Genomic DNA, 20,011 nt, shown 5'->3' on the forward strand with positions numbered 1-20,011 from the left:
AATTCAAATAATGGGGAACACTACAGTGCGACTAAGAAGAGAAATATTACACACCTTGTGTATTCTTTTAAAATTCGTTGGGGGAGTAATCAAGGGAACCAAGGTTATAGCAGTAATGAAGAGAATGTAATCCAGGGACAAAGACCAGACATGGAAAACAGACATATACAACAAAGAACATCAAGTAACTAAAATCATACATACAAAGCAACAAAAGCAAATGAGCAACTCGGACTCCACGTCATCATGAACACGTGGATCGTTATGGTGTATCCATCAGCACCATGAAAACTGATTTATTCAACGGGTCATAGTTTTCCTTTCCTCGTTTGTCTACCCCGGACTTGACTTTTTATGAGCAACTCGGCGGGTGTTTCTAGAAAAGCAGAGGACCCTTACCTTACCGGTGCACCTGGTCCATGCTCCCAGTTTTTGGTGGAGTCCGAGTTGCTCATTTACTTTTGTTACTTTGTATGTTTGATTTTAGTTACTTGATGTTCTTTTTTGTATATGTCTGTTTTCCATGTCTGGTCTTTGTCCCTGGATTACATTCTGTTGATTACCGCTATAACCTTGGTTCCCTTGATTACTCTTTGAATTTACAACAGACACTGAAGATGACAGTTGACCGTTTGCATTTAGTACTTGGATTATTACAGTTAGTGCCTATTGGAATGTCAACATGATGTTGAAAAATAGCTTCTCCAAATGTGACAAACATGCTTTTCTGTATAGCACACTTTACCTGTCTGCAATGTTTTAAAAAATATGTGAATTTTGTGACCACGAATAACATGATTTTTCAAATCAGCAAAAGATATACGAATAAGTCCTTCCAAACGAAATTTCAATTTATCAAGTGGCACTGTAGTGTAAAGAGTTGAGAAGTCTAAAGTTTGGAGAGAGCTTATTTCCGAAAAGCTACGGGATGTTTTAAAGTTAATCTTTAGAAGTTTTAAGTATCCACATATGATTAATACCACTACGACAGTGCTGTCCATCCTTCACTGCGGACAAAATCTTTGTATGGCGAATCGACATCTCCTCCTTGGAGCCAGATGAAGATTCAGCTACAATACCAGTTTTAGTATGGATTCCTATGAAGTTTTGGAATCCAATACAAGTAAGGTATGTCGTCACGGTTGTTTAGGATTTCATCTATGTCAAAAGCATTTTACAAAGTTATTACAAAGTATAACACTGATAATTTGTATTCTAAATGCTACCCTATTGTCATTCTTTGCTGCATTGAGCATATAATAATCAATTTGGCATGGAGTACACCGCCAAGAGATAACCACCGACTGACACATAATGTGTGTCTCTTTTATCACATTTCAACAGAGATTAAGTGTACAATGAATCTGTAGTTTGAAACCATCGCGAGCAAATAATATGTTACCCGTTAAAATGATATAAAGTTCAGCCGTATGGTATTTCGGTCCATTGAATCAATTTATTGTGACTTAAATATATTTGAATGTCTTAAGAAGACTATGATCGATATCTTTGTATTGAATTGTTTTTCAAACAAGATATGACCAAAATGCCTTTCAATAATATTTTACAATACCACAATAAGAACAAAAATATATTTTTATGACCAACGGAATCTTTTGAAAAAGCGCCAAAGTATAAGATACAGTTACGTGTTACCTAAAAAGACAGTTTAGCTTAGAATGCTTATCGATGTTATATGTAAGTACTTAAATAAAATACAAAGTTAATGTCCCTATTTGCAATGATTTTACAAACGTAAGTGCAATCCTCGGTTGAAGGGTATGAATAACTCATATTAGCAAACAATTTTAATGTAAAAACCTCCCGTCATACCAACAGGTAACTGATTCATGATAAGATCGGTTAAATGGCCATGTGAGCTATTATAATTACTTTGTGTCCATAGTCGCCATCCTTCTTCGTCGTCAACAATTTTTTAAACTTTTCTTTTTTGACACTACCGGACCAACTAAAACTAAACTTTGTTTGAATGTTTCGAAGAGTATTCTGCTTAAAATTAATTTGGGCATTTTTTCCGTCTGAAAAAATGGCTGCCGTCACAAAAATATAACAGGATAAGAAAATATAAAAGAGGACCAGACAGCAGTTTCTTTTGCATATTTCTACTAAAACGTTTGTTCTAAATTTGTTCTTTGTGTATGAGGATTAGGAATTTCTATCCAAGAAAAAAGATTACCACTTTTACGAAAAAATAGAAAGTGGCTTATAATTATCAAGCCAGGCGTGCGATACAGGCGGACCATAAATTTTTAAAATTGTAAAAAAAAGGTTTCCAAGCTATGGTTTGCTAAATTTAACCTTAAATTTGCCCCTGATTCGTAATCCGTAATCGATCTGTTTACTATCATTTCCTTTTCTTGACATCCGTGATAGATCTGTTTACGATCATTTCCTTCTTTTGACAGTATGATGAGATGATAAACTGTAATTTGTAAACGGTTGCAAGGGTCAACTTTGCTTTGGTCAAATAATTTCATGCTTAACTAAAAAATATTTTAATTTCAATTAACGCTGATTTTAAACATATTGTATGCCCGTGTCATGTAGTACATTGCGGAGATTACTATTACAAAAATCCCATAACGTATTTTAAATTCAGATAGTAAATATTTCACACCAGACAATTAAATTAGTTAAAATTGTCGACCATGAATAAAAAACCAAACAGATATATCTGAATTTTATTTTTTTTTAATCGGAACATGATTTAACACCTTAGTCATTTAATGTGTCGACAAAAGGTTATAAAATAAAACTATTCTAATCAATTAAAATTTTATTTAAAAAGAGACTAAAATTAGTCGTTATCGTGTTTGAAAAGCTTCCAGAGGTAAAATTCAAAACTGAAACTCAATTTATTGATTGTTAAATCATGTCCAATCAGGATGACAAATCACACTTTGACACAAACATTACAAAAAACTGTACTAATAATAGGATGCAGTATTTCAAATCTTGTTCTATCTACATTTGACCTCAATTCCATTGCACCTGAATTACAAGTTCATGTAATTGTTATGTTTTTTTTTTGGTTTCTAATCAAGTCGCCAATCACGATGTTAGCTTGGGACTTCTTGTACACTCCGTTGCTTTTAATAATATCTTTTTTTATTTAAGTTTCTGAAAACAAGGTTTGGATAATTATTGTTTTTGCAACTTTTCATGCTATTAAGTACGAAGCATAGGTGACTAATTGTTTTTGTACGATTTCTTCTGGCTTATTTTCAAATCCCTGAACATGACGTGTCAGGTGGTTATCATTTGTTCTTGGTATCATTTATATTATCATTTAGTTCTTGAACACCAACTGTCGCTGGCATATTGTTTTACACCGTTTTAAATATATTATTCTCCTCCGATTTCTCTGGAAACACGTTGTTTTTACTCTTTATTATTCTTTATACTTCAATCAACGGACCATCATATGCAAGTGAACAATTACTGTGTAAAAATATAAATATTGCTGCCATTGAAAAAGCATTCGTAAGTATGAGAAAAAATTAATAGATGTCTACTATTTTCAAACCATCACAGAATGGAAAGTAAACCCAGAAAGATATATGTATTTAAATGAAAAAAAAATATACTTCGTCTACGTAAAAAATTATGACCATAAAAGTACACTGTAAAATGGGAAATTTTCGTGAGGGGTTTATTATCGCTTTTTGTCGGGATCTTGAAAAAATAGCGAAAATATCCCTGCGCGTAAAAAAGTTAAAAAAGTTTTCTATATCTATTTATTATGTCAACTTAATTAATTTAAAAACCATTAAATGAATTTGGTTTTTCAGGTAACAATGAGATGCTGAATCCCAATTTGGCGAGAAATTCCATTTAAAATATGCTATTGCCATCCATGGTTGCCAATTTCAACATGCTCCGAATTTTGATGAATTTTATAGTTAAAATTATTAAGGATACGTAGAAATCAAATCTGGAGGTTAGATGGACAACTTGAAAGTCTTTTATATGATTAAGGCAATTTACCAGTAATATTTCTAGATGCTCAGATATGGATGAAATGATGAAATAAGGTTTTTGTGTTGTAGATAATATGCCGAATCTAATTTAAATCTTGCTGTTTCGAAATCATTCAAGTGTCAATATTGTCAATATTTCTCAAAATTACAAAATGCTCGGAATCCAATAAAATGGGTAAAATGATATGCCAATTACATGAGTTGGGTTCTCTAGACATTTTGATAGTCGTTGATTTGAAAGATTTTGACAAAATTGGTGCTAAATATTGGGGAAAAAACATACAATGTTAAAATTATATTTGGAAACATGTGGACATGCGGAACGATAATTGGAAAACTGAATGAAAATAATAGCTATTGGGTCAAAATGGCTGTCGAATAACAAAATAAATATCAACCTTCTAAGAAATGCATGAACTTCGAACTACTGTGTACATTATGATATGCAAAACAATGTCAAGAGATTAAACTTGTAGACAGTTCTAGACGGCTGCTAAAAGAGCCTCCGAAAAAAAAGTTTGATTTCGATGAAAATTGTTTTACTTTCCAAATCAATAATATGAAGTTCAATTGACAATTTGAGTTCTTTTCTGTATCGCTTGCCTTCTTCAAAATGACCGTCAACACGTTTGAAACCTTAACATTAACATATGCGGATATTTTTAGTCGTTCCAATTAACTAAATACAGTTAAATTGACAATTTGAATACCATATCGATTAAAATCTCAAACGGAAGATTAATACACCTTTCGTTGAAATGTTGATTTTGATAAGGTCGTTGATCTTTCATTTTTTATCAAAAGAAGCTGACAGAAAATGTGTGCACTAATATCTCTCGAAGACTCAGATGTCGCCAAAACCGCGTATATGTAGCAAGGAGTGAAACAACTTTCCAAGAATAATCATGTACATCTCGGTCTCCACTTTCAATTTGGCAAAATAAACACCAATCGAAAACTTGAATTCATATTGGCATTTATTTCCTAACTTAAATGGCGGCCAACTCAATCCGAAACTCAATAAAATCACCCTATTTCGCCAAACAGACTGGATGGATGGATATTATTGTAAACAAAACGCCTAAGGATTGTGACAGAATAACTACTATCTTCTTTATCTTATTATCTCTTTAGTTAAATAATTTTAAGAATTTTTAAAAATTACCGAAAGTGAAATTAATAATTAGAATTACAGTATATTCCTGTCGCTGTTAGGGAAAGACCTTAACAATCAGAAATGGTGAAATAAGTTATTAAACTTCGTTTTGGCGACTTGATGATGATAGAGAGAAAAAGGCGTAATTGCAATATTATAAGTTTCCGATATGCTTCCTGGTGGAAAAATAAAAGCAGATAATACCAATTTAATCCGTCACTTTGCACATGTATTTCAATGACAAAATAGTGTTTTGTTTTAATGAGTTCTTTTAAAGAGAGTGATAGCTGCAAACAAAATGTCTCTGATTCCCAGTTTGCTTTTTGAAATTTGAAAGAATATCATAGAAGTGTTCTGTTTACAAATTGTTGAGAAATTCCAACTACTAGTTTGTTTCAATATGATTAACTTCATAATATGAAAATGCACAATAACAATATATCGCCCGTAATTCGTCCGTTATGACAAGAAACAGGGTAATATTAATACTATTCCGTACTTTATGATCAAATAAGTTGGATTGAGAGAATATTTTTTATAAGTTGAACTGTTTGATATGTCTGTATTCGATAAATTTTACACAATGATATATAAATGTAATAAAACATTAAGTTAGCCGTTGTGATGACTTTATTAACTTATACTCACATATTTTGGCAAAAGTTGCACTGTGGCAGTGTTTTTCGTAGTAGCAACATTTGGCATCTGACGCAATATTTTCATATTGACTGCAGAACGATGTTCAAAAGTTGTCGTATTTCTTACATCTTGGTTTATTGTATTTGCGCTTTCAAAACCATTTGTGACATTGAGGTTTTGAAATTCCTAATATCGGAGCAGCACAGAATATTTTCTGTGGCTTTTCTTTACCATTTTTAACCTCAATCACTATGTCCGAATTCATTTTGGAGACGTAACATTTGAAAACAATCCATTACAATTTGTGTTTAATTCCACATTGTTTTCAACAGCTAATCCTACAAAAGAGAGTAGAATAATGAAAGTACAGTAAAAAAACATAACAACGGGGGTTTTAGAACTCAAAACGTAACGAAGTTTATCATCTAGCATTCTCGTTAGTGGTTATCGTGTTTTGAATTTTACTTCTACTAGAAATCGATGATAAAGTAAAACTATTTATTTCTTTTGTAAATGCCAGAGTTGTGTAAATTGGAAAAAGGGATTAGACAAGGAGATCCATGATCCCCTTAATTTTCTAAAACTGAATTAGAACAACTAAAATGACGTAACAGAAGTTGAAATTGAAGGCTTGGAGTATTTGCTGGGTCAATATGCAGATGAATCCACAATCTGGATGATTAACCTAGATCACGAGAAATGGCATCACACATGATAATGATTACATGGTCAGTAGACTGACATTCTCAAATGTTTACTGCTTTCCGGTATTCTGGCTACAGAAACTTCTCAATCCTTAAAACTAATTCCGCTTGTAAAGCATTATTAAATGTACAATACGAGATCAAAAAGTATTTGGTGACCAAATTGGGTGGGGAAGTAAAACTTCAAACATTAAGGTGCATTGAACTTTTGGATTTTGCCAATAACACGGACATTTTTTATTTATGATTTCATGTTAGAAAATACACTTTTAACCTATATCGAATATTGAGAAAAATACCCAAGTAGAGCATCAAATTTTGATTTATTTTAGTATTACGGTATTGTCATGAATTCCAGACTATTCTATGAGAAATCAGTAATAAAAAAGGCCAAAAATAAAATTGCAAAGAAGGAAAAAATGGACACGAAGTTTTTTTAATTCCCATCAAGCTAAAAAAAAAGGATATTTGAGTTAGACAGGTTGAAGAAAGAAATGAACCATATTTTTTCATTTAATTTATGATTTTTTTTTTTATTTAATTTTTTTTAAATATTTTTACAAACGTAACAGAGAAGTTCCTTTCATGAATTTATAGTTGAAAGATCATTCTTTTCATGAAGAATAGTACATTTACGGACTCCACTAAAAACTGTAAGCATGGACAAGTTGCACCGGTAGGGTAAGCATCCTCTGCTTTTCTAGAAACACCCGCCGAGTTGATCATAAAAAGTCAAGTCCAGGTTAGACAAAAGAGGAAATCAAAACTATGACACGTTGAACAAGTCAGTTTTCATGGCGCAGATGGATACACCGTAACGATCCACGAGTTCATAATGACGACCATAAAACTTCTGTAGTGATGACTTCAATCTTGTAGCAACATAACCCTGTTCCAGAGGCCTACTGGTTAGAAGTCTAGCGCGATACAAGGAGTCTGCGTAGTTTCAGCAAGCTTTGGCATAACGAGTTGTGGTATGAACACATCATATGCAGGTGCCGAAGGAATATTGCCACAGATGAATAGAATGTTGACAGTGCGGAATAAAAATTCATCAAGTTTGATCAATAGTTTTCCTTTACCATCGATTTCAAAGTGTAGGTCAAGATATGAGGCTGACTTCACAGTGTCTATTTTATCCTTTGTCTCAAGTTCTAGTGGGTAAATTCGATGTATCAAATCCCCAAAACTAGGATTGTTTAAAGATAATACGTCATCTATATAGCGAAAGCTGAGATTAAAGGATCTAGCTAAACGATATTCTTTCTTTCGCATCAGATCAGCTATAAAGTCAGCCTCATAAGAGTGAAAGAATAGGTCAGCAAGAAGAGGAGCACAATTTGTTCCAATTGGAATGCCGATCGTTGTTGGAAAACGTGTCATCCACACTGGACAAATATGTTGTCGATTAAAAGTTCCAGCATTTTGTAAACATCTTCTGTATAAATGGAGGACCATTTGGAATTATTTCTTACAAAGTATGAATAATCTCTACCAACAATTTTATATTTGTATCTAGGTGTACCATCGTGTTTTGGAAATCCACGATGTATGTTTTGAAGTAAAGAAAAATTTATGAAAAAAATGGTAGGTGTTTGTTTACATACATTTTTGGAGTGAATTCTTTCAACCAGTGAGTGATAAAATCGAAAAAAAATCTCTCTTCCGGAAAACGGGATTTCCCATGTTCATTTTATTACCCAATGAAATTGCTGACAGAGTGTCATGTCATAATTAAAGATAGAAGAGTTTTCTCTATAGATTGACCAATGATATTTAACCATCTAAGGTGATTAACTGTTTCAAAGTCGGGATCACCGTTTTTTTCGCAAACTTTTGAGACCATACAAATGATATGTGCTCGTCGCTGTCAGTGAATAAAGAGCTATCTCGCCGAAATTCCTGTTGATACGTACAATAAATGGTAAAATTGAGACAAGAACATGGTCCTTCAGGTTAGTTTTGCTATCAAATGATATATTTTGCTTTATTTTTGATGCGATTTGTCATGAACTGGTTCAAGCCCCCCCTCCCCCCCCCGCCCCTCCACCTTTTTCAAGCGTGTGAAAGACACTTATCTCAGATTTTATATCACTTATATCACACAATCTACTTCGAAACAGAAAACATTGTGTTCAGCGTGGTACAACCACTAATTCTTACCATCAGTATACACCACGTATGCACATGTATGTCCCTAAAATGCAGACTGGGATGCCCCATTCTTTCTGTTTACATACATCAAGGAGTTTGAAATATACTATAAAAATCACTGCATACATTTTTGTTAATGAACAAAAAATGAATTTTTTAAACATGTAAGTGTAGATATCCTTAGAAAAAATACAACCATTATAATTTCCTTTCACCAAGGATTGTTAGAATATATGAAAGTATTGATTTCATCAGAGCTTAAAAAAAAACAGTTTTCTGCATACTTTCCATTCATGTTAAGGTAAACATAAAGAAAAACATATTTCAGCCTTTCCAAAAAAATATATTCTCGCTCTCATAATGTTTCACTAATTAATGCATGATTTCTACAACATCTTGACTGGTACATCTATTTACATCTAGTGAGTAATTGATATTTACTTGATTTTTGTTTTATTTAAAGCATCCTAAATATATTGATGTTATTGTTATTCTTGATTGCAAAAGATTTAGGAGTAAAAACTTTAAAATCAAATTAAAATTTTAAAAATGTTTTATTCGCTGTCTAACGAAACTAAATAGAACTGTTTATCTAATTTAGAGTTTGAATGATTTGTGTATGTATAATTAAGATAACAAAAATAATTAGTTCTTAGGGAATTGTAGATAGATATGTGAATATAACAGTATAATTCTTCAACATATTTAGAGGCGGCTGTAGGTACTTTTACCCATCTAAGCTACTGAAAGGTGCCTCAAGAATTTTAAAATTTCATAGTATAATAAAGAAAATGATAAAAAGTACCTTCTACAAAAAAAAAGGTATATGAATTGCAAAGAAAAATAATGAAACCCCTAAACATAAATGTACATGTATATGTAACTCTTTTGTCTTTGACAAGTTTTGACATTTTGATATAAAACTGATATGTACATGTATGTGACAATTTATACATTTGTTATTAAACATTTTGAAATATTTATGAATTCTTTTTGGCAGTTTAATTAACTATTTTAAAAATCATAATTATGGAACTATATTTTGTTATATCAGTTGTACAAACATATTTTTTCTGCTTTATTAATCAAAATCAGAATTTATTTGAGATTAGTTAATTTCAGATTTATTCATTACTGACACAGAGATATTTGTTTGCAAATTAATCTATCAACAACAAAAATAAGATTAAAATAGATTTATCACAGTGACAACTTCATATTTAACAGCACATAGAGTTATCCATACATGTTTTAAAAACTACGAAAATGCTTCTATTTACATTTTTAAAGGTATATGTAACATTGAATATACTATTTATGATAAAACACCTCTACAAAACTGTAAGTTGCTACATGTAATTATAATTTAGTTTCATGCAAAATCAAACTGTCTCTTTGAAATGAATTGGTATGTGCTATAGAAAATATAGATTTTGTTTATTTGTCAAAAACTTGATACAATAAACAATTAATATATCATTCATTATTTATAATAAAAGTTTTTAATATACATACATCTTTTTTTCCTCAAAAAATATAAAAGAGTCCTGAGTGACAGTGTTAGCAATATAACATGATATGTGAAGTCAATTTATTGATTTCATGTATTAACTTTCTATGCACTCTTAATATTTCCAGGAGCATGTAATTTTTAAATTAACTGAAAAAAAGTCATAGGTTAAAAGTCCTAATATTTGCTTTTAAAAAAGTCACAGGAAAAATATTGTTGTGTTACAATGATTGAAATCATAATTATTCCTAGAATACATCTTACATCCTAGTAGGTATGTTTTAATGCACGTCGATTTTAACCATATATTCTCAGTTACATGTATTTTTATTGTGGTGTCTAATGACCATTTTTAGATGTAAAGCAATCTAATTTGCTATGCAGATCAGGTTATCTTTTTCAATACATGTAGTAAATGAATTAAGAAACCAAATGGCTTCCTTGCTAATGAAAATAAACTGTTTTGTTATCATATTTCATTCCTTTTATTTATCTTTGTTGTTGATAAAAACGAAACTTTCAACTTTTATGCATTTATCAGACATTTATGCAAAAAATGTAGAATTATTTGATTTCAGTATTAAAAGTTATAAAAGGAGTGATAAAACACAGACTTTTTATCTTTTACAGGTTTTATTTTCCATGAGTCTCCAAATACATGATACGTGCATAAATTTTAACTTTATATTCCCAATATTTGATTTTTATTAACACATCTAAGTGTAATCCTTATGAAAAAAGTTTTTTTTTTAACTCAACTGTAATTACCTTTTAAAATTAAATTAATATAATTTTTCCTCTGTTAGAATGTTGGGACCAGAAACTTTGCATTTTATGTACTCTTTTGATTATAACTGAGTTCATTTGAAAAGTCCTTTGAAAGTAGAAATAGAATTCAATTTTTAAAAAATCCTCATTATAATTTCTCTTCCATTTCAACAACAAATTATATACACAATTTTGTCCTTTAAAGCATTAATTAAAAGTTAGTTTTTACCTTACAGGTAAATCAATTTTCTACTACCACTGTCCTGGTGGACAGGTAAATTTGACCTGAGACACCAGAATTTATTTACCAATTAGTGAGTTGTATATTACAAATAACAGAATCAATTTAATAAAATTCATACCTGCCATACCAGATATTCTAGGTATGCCAGGTATTTATCAGACTATTCTGCGAGCTGTACTGTACATAGAATGCCTCGTCTTTAATATCCTTTCTAAAGGTCCCAAGTACCGTGAACCACGCTCCATAAATTGGAATTATAACTTTAAAGTTACTATGGATGCCGTCGAGGACTATGCAAGAAAATGGATAAAAAGAAGACATTGATACTCCGTCCCAGTGGTTAAAGGCCGTGAGGTCTTTAATTTTGAAATGAATGAAAGTTTTCAGTAGGTCAATGAGCGCCAAGGCTACATCAGTTTTCAAAGACCCCGACGTAGCAAAACCATTGTCTACTATACATGACAAATATGTTGTCGTACCAGCAGACAAAGCCCAACACAACATTGTTTTTGTCTGCAAAACGTTTTACATCCAATGTTTATTATCAGAGGTAGACGTAGAAAATATTAGCAGTTATAAGACATATACTGCTACCACTCTCTCCAAAGAAGAGATTGTGGAAAACCATAAATCTGTGCTATCCTCTTTTGGTCTCTCTACCAAGGACGATGATTGTGATTTACCGTCTATGTACTGGATTCCTAAACTCCACAAGAACCCATACAAACAACGTTTCATAGCTGGATCTGCAAAATGTACCACCAAACCTCTTTCAAAACTTTTAAATTCTATACTCACAACTGTCAAAGAGGGTCTACAGTCCTACCACAACACTTGTTACTCCCGTAGTAGTAATAATTCAATGTGGATTCTGAAAAATTCGAAAGATTTTTTGGAGACAATCAGTTCAAGACTATTATCTGAATATAATAGCATTAAAACCTATGATTTTTCAACACTGTATACTTCTATTCCCCAAACTCAGTTAAAATCCCGACTTAAAAGCATTATACATCGTTGTTTTTCCAAAAAAGATGGTACATCTAGATACAAATATATCTTGAGAGAGATTCCTCATGCTATGTAAGAAATAATTCCAAATCATCTTATAAATATACAGAGGAAGATGTTTACAAAATGCTGGAATCTTGGTAGAGATTCCTCATGCTATGTAAGAAATAATTCCAAATCATCTTCCAAATATACAGAGGAAGATGTTTACAAAATGCTGGAATTTTTAATCGACAACATATTTGTCCAGTGTGGTGGACGTGTTTTTCAACAAACGGTCGGCATCCCAATGGGAACAAATTGTGCTCCTATACTTGCTGACCTGTTCCTTCACTCTTATGAGGCTGACTTTATGGCTGATCTGATCAGAAAGAAAGAATATCGTTTTGATAGATCCTTCAATCTCAGTTTCCACTATATAGATGACAAATCATCTTTAAACAATCCTAATTTCGGGGATTTGATACATCGTATCTACCCAAAAGAACTTCAGATAAAGGATACTACAGACACTGTGAAGTCAGCCTCATATCTTGACCTACACTTAGAAATCGATGGTAAAGGAAAACTATTGATCAAACTTTATGATAAACGTGATGACTTTTCATTCAGAATTGTCAACTTTCCTTTCATCTGTGGCAACATCCCTTCGGCACCTGCGTATGGAGTGTTCATATCACAACTCATACGTTGTGCCAAAGCTTGTCGAAACTACGTAGACTTTTTGTATTGCGCTATAACTCTAACAAATAGGCTTCTGGAACAGGGTTATGTTGCTACAAGATTGAAGTCTTCACTACAGACGTCTTATGGTCGTCATCATGAACTCGTGGATCGTTATGGTGTATCCATCTGCACCACGAAAACTGATTTATTCAACGGGTCATAGTTTTTCTTTCCTCGTTTGTCTACCGCGCACTTGACTTTTTATGAGCAACTCGGCGGGTGTTTCTAGAAAAGCGGAGGACACTTACCATACCGGTGCACCTGGTCCATGCTCACAGTTTTTGGTGGAGTCCGAGTTGCTCATTTGCTTTTTGTACTTTGTATGTATGATTTTAGCTGCTTTTTGTTCTTTGTTGTGTATGTCTGTTTTCCATGTCTGATCTTTGTCCCTGGATTACTTTCTTTTGATTACCGCTATAACCTTGGTTCTTTTGATTACTCTTTAAAAATACTACATATAGTATTTTGTCAAATATATGGGTTGATTTGAGGTATCAAATTGGTTATAAATGCTCATAGGTAAAGAAGAAGTGATATTTATTTCTTAACAAAATTAAGTCATAGTCAAATGATGCCCTCTTATAATGCAATTAGGTGTACAAGTGAAAATAAAGTGTGTTATACCTTCTGGTATTGTAAATTATAATTCCTGTTATTAAAAGGAAGTTGGTATGCTGATACAATGTTTTGCTTTAAATCCTTTAAATTATGACAAAAGAATTTTATTTTGTATAGGATAGATCTTAATATTTTAGTAAAGAAATAGTTCAATATTTTATATTAAAATAAAATTTATCAGAAGAACAGGATATGTTCACTCAATATGTTACAGGAAGCAAGGAGTTTTTATTATCCAAAAAGAAATCATCACAGAAACAAAAATTAAAACGTGTTATAATTTATACTACTTTTTTGCAAGTTAACATACATAATTCACCAATTCCTAATATCTAAATTTAGTTTTTTTCTTATTTTAATAGACAGCAAAATATTTACTAATCCATTTACTGCATCCGATCTATTAGACTGAACCCTTACATTATTTCAGCAAAAATTTAATAGTATTATTCATATATTTTCTTCTAAGATAAATATTATTTCAAATACACCCACAGATTATGTATGTTCCAATATTTTTTTTATTATGACAATGATTGAAATCTTAGACACATGGAATGGTATGATGATATGTCTGAGGAAAGGTAGCCATACACACTTGACACTTTCTAATGACAGATCTTTTCCCGATTACTTGTTGCCCTACAAAATTAATATGGAATATAACTAATTTTTCCTGTGTTCTAAATTCTGGAAACTCATTAAATTTGACAACCGTACCAATATTTCATCATTTTTGCAGTGCTAATGGGTAAAGCTGAAAATGGTAACAATTATGTTTTAGTATAGTTTGCGTGAGTTCCATGATTTGTTTTTATTGGTAAATTGAAATCATTACAATCGTATATGATTTCATGTAGTGAATTTTGAAATAAAAAATGTATTTTTGTATGATTTTGTTTAGAAATTTAGAATTACAGTATTTAATATTTTTGTGTAATAAAAAGAGAGGTGAGGCGTCAAAAGGCAATAAGTACTTATTATTTCCAAATCATACTGAAACTTCCGAACACAGTTGCCTCCCCTGTCTTAACCGACATTGCAAATAAGCTGCAGAATTGCATTTATCACCACTTCGTAAGTAAAAACATACAATGCAGCTCAGAAATATATCGGTGCTTCATTATATGAAATATCTAAATGTTTCAAAATCCAGAACTTGAGATATCGTCATTTTTATTTCACAAGGCGGCTAATTTTTTCCAAGGGGGTGGTCTAGAAAAATCTGACAGAATTTCTTCTGTGACATATTTTAGCTTTTTTATTGGTATATTTCAATGATTAAATGAACAAAGATTCGCAGCATATCAGCGTATTTTACCGGTGTAATCGACGAAGCTGTAACGAGTCGAAAAGTAAAAAGTATCGCCATTCTGGGGTCAGTTGTCACGTAAAGTTTGCGGATTGGCGTCGCCATTTTATTGACTTCGCTTTTCAGCTGACCCGAGATCAAAACAGTAGACTTTAGATTATATTACTAATTACTGGTTATATTTCACCTGTTTAGTTTGTGTAGATAACCGTTGTGAGGACCCTGCCCACTATTATAAAGATCTAAAGGGACAGATCCACAAGGTAACTATAGTATTTTCAAAGTCTTTCGAGTTTCGATTGAGATTTTTTTTATTCAATTTCATTTTGATTGGAATTTATAAGTCTACAAAATATTAATGGTAAAAAGGGGTAAATGGGTTTTACTGTACTTTGATGTATGTGCATATATTTAGGTAAAGTGAACTTCATTGGCTACAAATTTTGCGCATATCTAAAATGTAAACCACAATAGGATCTATCCTTGTAAATCAAGAAGCACTAAAAATCCTATAAACAACTTTTTAAATGAAACTAATCCTGTTTCTGTTTAGCATAATTAATTCCCATCTTCATTGCTGAACCTGTTAACTTGTTTGTTTTAAGGATCCTTACTCAAATTAAACAATACTTAAAACTCAATAGAACTTAAGGAGGTAGACCTAAGATAAGGAACACAACTCTTAGAAATCACTGGAAAGTTTGTGTTCAGTACTTGACATCAATCTCGTGTAAGCATCAAAGTAACTTTGACTAATTTCATTCTGTTTTTAATGAAAGCTTGTTAGGCATTTGATGAAATTAAATATGATACAAACATATCACTAATTTCAAGAGTTATGTCCCTTACCCTAGGTCTACCTCCTTAATCGTTTAATCAAAAGTGTCTAGAGTGTGTATTATCATTCTTGTGTGTATGTATGCACACTGATATGCCCTTTTCCTGGACTGTGCACAATATTTTGAATTTTCTAGCTTGAATACTCAAACGGTATTATGCAGCTAATATCTTCATTACTGAAACCTTTCTCGTTTTTTTATATGAATAAAGCTAGGACAATATAAGATACACCATTGTACATGTAATTTTCTTTGTACTTAAAAAGCAAATGATGATATGAAATAATGGAAAAACACCCGACAAAGAGGGTTTCTTATCACTATACGATGTGCAAGTATTTATATGTACATAATGGAAACAATATTATTTTATCAAAAGCCCCATCTAAACATGTAGTCTTAAATTTGACCTGCTGACCATCAGAGGAATATAAAACTTATTTTTCTGTTCCTCGTAATACATGTTGATTTTATTAAGGGTGTTTAAAAATACATTCAGTGTAAAATGTATTGGTTGGAGAAATAATGAGTAATATTGTTGGCCTTTGTCAAAACTATCTCATCCATTTTTAATTGGGAAAATATTTGCTTTTTTAAACTTGGAAACATTTCTTTGTGGTCATTTGCTTTATTTTTGAGACGTTATGAATTGATACATATTGTTTAACTCACTATGTCTATACAGACTTCAGTTCACCTGAGCTGCACACTTACATGAAATCTTTTATTTGCTTATGCTTGAGTCCTTTCTTAGACAGTTGTTGTATCTTTAGTTTGATGAATCTGCACTTTGTATAACAACTCTCTTGTTTTGATTGACCTGATACAGAATTTGGTCACATGAACATGATCCTTCAGAATTCATGAAAATTCCATGAAGGTTAACGTTGATAAAAAATAGTGGTTATTATCAGTGCAAACCAGTGATATATCTTGACCAATAATTCAATTTAATAGCTAAGCTCGTTTTCTGTTTTCTTGGACTGCTTTGGATAATTTAAAAAAAAAAGTACATATATTATTAAATTATCAGGAAATACTCCATTTTTGAATAATGCTCAGTAAGAGTTTAAAAAAAATAGGGGTTAAGCTAATGTAAAGGGACATTACATGATACAAGTTTTTTTTGTTTATTTAGTGTTCTGTTTAAAGATTAAAAAATCCGAAAGGTTAAGTCTGCTCAGAGAAGTTCGATATTCATGTTTTATAAATACATATTTTAAAACAGTCTGTGTTAGGATAAAAAATAGATTTTGGAAGAAAAATGCCAGTTTGAGCAAAAGGTCAAATTTGGAGAAAAATTATTCATTGAATAACACATATCCCTTGTGTAATACAATAATGGTTTTTATAAGTAGATCAAATCACTACATATTCGTTTTTTTACAAAAGTTATCCTAAAATCATTAGATTGATTTGAACTTCTTAAACAAACTGCATCAGTGTTCACACTTGTATTAATGTAAAAGGAATGGTGATTAACATATCCATTTTCCATTTGCTTCTTAGTGCTTTGTTCGTTCTCGAAATCACAGTGACTAAACTTATAATAGTACTGCAAGTAGCCCTTAGTTTGTGCTTTTGTGTTACTTAAGGCTAGAAACCACTAATTCCACTTCCCATAAGATTCAATGCTAATTTCACAACATTCAATAGCTTCACTGGTATTTACCATAACTTTAACTTGCAGAGGACAATATATCAGCATGATTCTACTTATGTTAACTCACAATCCTCATAATGACATAAGGGGTTAGCATACTTTCAGTGCAGCACTGGTCGTCGAAAGTGAAGGGTTTATAAATACATGGGAGGTCTCAGTGTTTTCACAAGTTAGGGGTTTATTTAGTATTTATGTTTTATTTCGTATTTACATTGCTTTATGTAACTTGAGTTATAATGATGTTTTGGGGATAGCTACAACCTGTCCTGTGGTGTGAAGGTTATAAATTCTTATGTAAAAGTTAAATTAATGCCTTGAATAGATATTTCCCCAAAATTTGTGAAACTATCGATGAAGTTAATAAATGGGTAATCAATATATATATTACTAGGATTTATATTTAGATACAATTGCGGTAAAATTCGTGTCAGGTTAGAACTCGTTATTCGTCTATTTCTGTATATGTAATCGATATATGAGGGTAAGGCTGTAAGTTTGTGAACCAATTATTTCGAACTGGCATATAAGCAATCTTTATATTTTCTTTGATCTGTGTCATTGCATAACACTTTCAGCTAACGCGGCTGTATTTGTACACACTTATTTTATATTTTTTGTAATGTATTGTAATTGTATTGTATATTATTGCAAGAAATTGTTTGTGCTCAATGTTTTCCATATTCCGTTTTTATACATTTTTATATTTTATATATACATATGTTATTGTAACGGATAGTGTTAATGTTGGTATATAGACGATATCCCCTCACCCCTCCATAGTGATTTTTTGTAGATTTACACAAGGTTCATAAATAATGTATTTAAACAGATTCATGCCTGTTTGACAAAATGCAAGAGCAGTGCTAGCGATAGTAAAGGCCATGAGTGGTGAAATGCTTAAACTTCATAAAAACTATGTTTTCAATTGTAAAGAAAATACAGATACTAGAAAATTTTTGTTACTATAAAAAAGTTCATTTTAGGCCTTTGAATGAAAATATGGTTTATAGCGTTTTAACAAACAGATATTCCCAAAAAGTCGAGAAATATGACACATCCCCTAAATATCCATTAAAAAGTTCCTCGATTTTGAATGTGAACTCGGGGCGGTATACACCAGCGAACCCATAGAACCAAAAAGAGAGCTGTTTTTGCTCCGTGGAGAAGGTTTGCTAGAAACATATTGGATTCAAGACCCGACTCTAATGTTCTACAGTTAGGTCCTTTCAAATTTTCTAAGCATTACAATTACCATAGAGCATGATAAGGATGAAAATGTTACACTAACAAAGTGAACTAAAGCTTACATTTTATTACAATCCAGAGATTGATGGTAAAGGAAGAAACAATGGTAATTTTCAGATTTGTTCTTATCATTTTGTTTCTATAAGATCACGAATGACTTTCCTTTTCTTGAAAATACAACGAGTTGACGTATAATTGCGAGACAAGTGAAAATTATCCTGCAATGCTTCACTTGACTGGTGGGACAGTTTACTTTTATCACATAAGCATCAATTAAACACTTTTTAAATGAAACATAAGACACATTAATCTCCTTTAACCATAATCAGTTGAAACTCAACATGCTGAACCCCTATAAAAGAGCCGAACAAATACAACGTGTTTGTTAAAAGCAAAAGTTTTCTTTCATTTTAAAATTATACTACCAAATTGTATTAATTGTTTTTTGTTGTGTTACGATTAAATGCAAAACAATATGCCTGCATATTTTCAGTTTGTTTAAAAATTGAATTTCTATTTTTTATCTTTCATATGGGTTTAAAAACGTTGACTGTATAACGAGAATGGATACGGTAAAATATCAGGCAACAACCCCACGGGACATCAAAATATCTGAGCAAGGCCACACATGGATCTTCAATAAAAGAGGAAATCCGCATACCACATGCAGTAAGGCCTAATTAGTACACTTTAAGAGACTTCTACACAAAATGCTACATTTGGTCATTTGGTGATTGGGGTTAACAAATTGAATACAATACACCCAGGCTCTAAATTATTTAGTGAACAGCGAGCAATGAGTGAACACAAAAATGAAGTGGACTCAGATATTTTTATTGTGGGTAAGCATTGCAATGTTTCAATCCCTAGTGAATCTCCATTACATAATAAAAATACACTTATTTAATGAAATCTAGGTTCAGTCCTTTTAGAAATATCAATGTGTGGTAAATTAAGTTAAAATTATTGTTTTAATTCCAAAATGAGAAAGCAAAACGGTTTTCATATCTGTAGAGAGGGAAAACAGACCGTTCTATTTCAATGAAAACATAATACCAAAACGAATTTCCAAAAAAGAGCAGCCAACAAAATCAGCGCAGGATTAGGATGACCAGAATATATTTAGACAACCAATGACATTTCAAAAAGAGATTAGACTGGGTGGATATTGAAAGGTATCACTATACAAACAGCACAAACAGTATAATATGCACGGTCACAAGGAATCAAAATAATTGAAAGAGTGGATATATTTTTATTGCCACTATCAGGACAGATGAGATTAGAGTGTGGAAGTGCAAACAGGACAAGCACAATTTTATCTCAAATGTTAGGAAACCTCATTTTTTTAGCTAGCAAGAAAACACAATGTGATGCTAGCGGATAGAAATTTTTCAACATGCATATAACCAGACAATTGA

General features: G+C 31.6%; 1 long non-coding RNA gene across 2 annotated transcripts in view; it reads right to left on the reverse strand.

Moving 5' to 3' along the window:
* Positions 1-20,011, reverse strand: part of LOC148620673 (uncharacterized) — a 46,478-nt gene that overhangs the window by 19,317 nt on the left and 7,150 nt on the right. For both annotated transcript variants that reach the window (XR_015920940.1, XR_015920939.1), the window contains exon 2: positions 5,806-6,134. This is a non-coding gene — a long non-coding RNA (uncharacterized LOC148620673). The remainder of the gene's footprint in view (positions 1-5,805; positions 6,135-20,011) is intronic.

The sequence above is a fragment of the Perna viridis genome, chromosome 3 (assembly GCF_037379345.1).
Source record: "Perna viridis isolate PV_CMFRI_1.1 ecotype Kerala chromosome 3, ASM3737934v1, whole genome shotgun sequence".
Taxonomy (NCBI): Eukaryota; Metazoa; Mollusca; class Bivalvia; order Mytilida; family Mytilidae; genus Perna; species Perna viridis.